Source organism: Eleutherodactylus coqui, chromosome 1 (genome assembly GCF_035609145.1).
Source record: "Eleutherodactylus coqui strain aEleCoq1 chromosome 1, aEleCoq1.hap1, whole genome shotgun sequence".
NCBI lineage: Eukaryota > Metazoa > Chordata > Amphibia > Anura > Eleutherodactylidae > Eleutherodactylus > Eleutherodactylus coqui.
The window spans coordinates 339,329,004-339,331,875 of NC_089837.1; the positions used below are offsets into that span (position 1 = coordinate 339,329,004).

The following is a 2,872-nucleotide window of genomic DNA, read 5'->3' on the forward strand; positions in this document are numbered from 1 at the left end:
CGCCCGTGGACAGGCAGCCTTAGGGTATCCTTACTCATACACTTTACAATCTGCGACCCTCTGATGGGTAAGGTGGTTGGAGCAGCAGGTCCCGGGGGATTCCCATTGGCCGTTAGAAGTCATGTATGCAGATTAGGAGCAGAGAGCAGATTTGATGTAGCGTCATTATACAAGTCTAGAAGCTTCTATTTCTCCGTAGTCCCGGCTCTGAGCAGTCACCATGTATCAAAACTATACTTTCAGGAATCAAGTCTATAGTTTTCAACTTAAGAAGTGTGCTGGAAAGTGTCCCAAGTCACCAACCAAGAGGAGGCGCTGTAGTGAGCTCTCAGTTCTGCTTCGTTGCAGGTGCTGATTGCTGTTGATGACCGTTCTCCTTCTCTGTTACAGGGAAGGTGGAGGGGGAGATCACAAGCTGAGTGGTTGTTTTGTATCTTGTAGTTACATAAGAAATAAGGTAATGTGTGGCGCAAAGTGTTAAGGCAGCAGAAATGAAGTTTTAGAGCTAATGCCCACGGCCGGATTTCCGCTGCGTTACACCGCAACTATTAGGTTCTATCGAACCTAATAGCTGAATGTTCACACCGCGGAATTCCACAGCGTGAAATAAACTGCAGCATATCCTATTTGCCTCGGGAATATGTGCGTCCGGCTTCCTTTGTAGTTAATGGAAGCCGTCCGTCACGCTATTCTCCCGCTGTCAGTAGAGCGGAAGTATCGCATGAATACGCGACCCTGCCCAGCGCCGGTCACGTCATGCGCTGTACTGCGCATGCGCGTCAGGCGGGCTGTGCACAGCAGATCCGGGAGGTGAGTATGGGGTCTTTGGGGGGGCGTCATGGCTGCGATATTTCGCTGGCCAAGTCCGTCACGGCCGTGGGCACGAACCCTTAAGTTCTCACTCATGACCTGAAGCATGCGGGTTCAATCCACGCATGGTTCAGGTAGCCGGCTCAAGGTTGACTCAGCCTTCGATCCTTCCGTGGTCAGTAAAATGAGTACTCAGCTTGGTGGGGGGTAATAAATAAAAATTACCTGAAAGCGCTGCGGAATACGTTGGCGCTATACATAAATGACAAGATTTATTTCTTTTTATTTTTTTATGTTCTTGCAGTTCTGCTGTACCATCTAGTTTAGGGTATCTGTGCAATTGTGTGGCTAGATTCTGCACCTTCAAAATAGCTTCAAGGAGAAGACTCACTTTGCCATAAGGTGACTGCAAATATCTTAACCCCTTAACGACCAGCCCATAGTCTTTTTACGCTTTGCCCAAGTGGGCTTTATTCTCTGAGGACGTAAAAACATGCGTCCTACAGAGAATAAAGCCCCGTGGGCTATGGACGTGACAGCTCCATGCTGTCGGTGCCCACAGGTAGCAGACAGCATGGAGCTGTCATCCCGGGCTGCGGGGACCCACAATAAAGTGTAAATAAAGTTAAATATTTAGCTGCCCAGCTGAAAGTACGTACCTGGCTTCCCCGATGTCTGCCGCAGGTAAAAGGGTCCTCCGGAACCCGGCGCGGCTCTTCTGCGCATGCGCGCAAGACGAACGACGTCACGCGCGTACGCAGAAGAATGGGAACCCCGGGGAGTTTAAAATCTCCTGGTTCCCGGCTCCTGAAGGTAGCCGGGAACCAGGAGATGTCCCCGGGGACCGCGGCGAGCAGTCCCCTGACCCGCGATCCCTGCTATCCACTGGAAAAAGTTTTAAAAAAAGTAAAAATCAGCTTAATTTCACCTCCCCTCATGGATCCGATCCATGAGGGGAGGTGAAAATACTCACCCCCGGTCCTCAGCGGCGCGCCGGTCTTCCGGGACCTTCTGCGCATGCGCGCCTGATGATTGACATTGGGGAGCGTGCACAGAGGGGCTCAGAACCCGGGAAATCTAAAATACCTCTGCTCCTGACTGCCATGTGTAGCCCGGAGCAGAGGGATGTCCCTGCAGAGATGATCACTGTTATCCAATGGATAGCAGTGATCATTAAAAGTAAAAAAAAGTGTAAAAAAGTAATAAAAATAAAGTTTAAAACGCTTACATTTCATCTCCCCTCACGGATCATATCCGTGAGGGAGAATGAAATTACGTACCTAAGGCCCGCGGATTTATCCGCGGAGCTTACCCCAGCTTCTGCGCACGCGCCCGTCGCCAAAGCGGCAGACGCATGCGCAAAAGCCGTGGATTGCCAGGATAACTTAAAATCTCCCTGCTCTTGGCTACAAAACTGAGCCAGGGGCCTGTAGATTTCACGGGGGGCCGCAGTGAGCGGTTCCTGGTCACGTGTTCGCCGTTATCCAATGGATAATGGCGATCACGTAAAAGTTAAAAAAAAAAAAGTTCGTTTCATCTCCCCTCACCGATGCGATCGGTGAGAGATGAAACTTTTTACCGGAGGCCTCCGTATTTGCACCCTGGCGCGATCTTCCTCCGTGAACTTTCCCAGATTCTGCACATGCGACCGCCGGCAAAACAACGGACACATGCGCAGGAGTCGGGGAGCCCAGGAAACTTAAAATCTCATTACTCCCAGCAACCAACGGTCGCCGAGAGCCCGGAGCAGTGACGGGTGGCCTCGTTGAGCGGTCCCCGGTTACGTGATAAAAAGGTAGCGATCTACCTTAGGTCGGTCTCACATGACCGGATAGGAATTACGGATTCCGCATGCGTTTCATTAGCGGTAATACGCAGATCAATCGCATTGGATTACACAATTCCGCTCACATTAGTGGGCTGGAATTTCGTAATCCACTCGCAGAAAAGAGAACGCAGCAGGTTCTATTTTACTGCGGATATCCGCAACATAGAGCCCATTGTGCTCCATGGTCGCGGATATACCTGCAGCCCATACACAACTACGTTGTATACAGGCTGC

The 2,872-nt window shown here is 50.8% G+C and overlaps 1 pseudogene; it reads left to right on the forward strand.

The window, feature by feature from the left end:
- The first annotated feature begins 227 nt into the window (after nt 1-227).
- Nucleotides 228-424, forward strand: LOC136593934 (small nucleolar RNA U3; annotated as a pseudogene).
- The last annotated feature ends 2,448 nt before the right edge of the window (nt 425-2,872 follow it).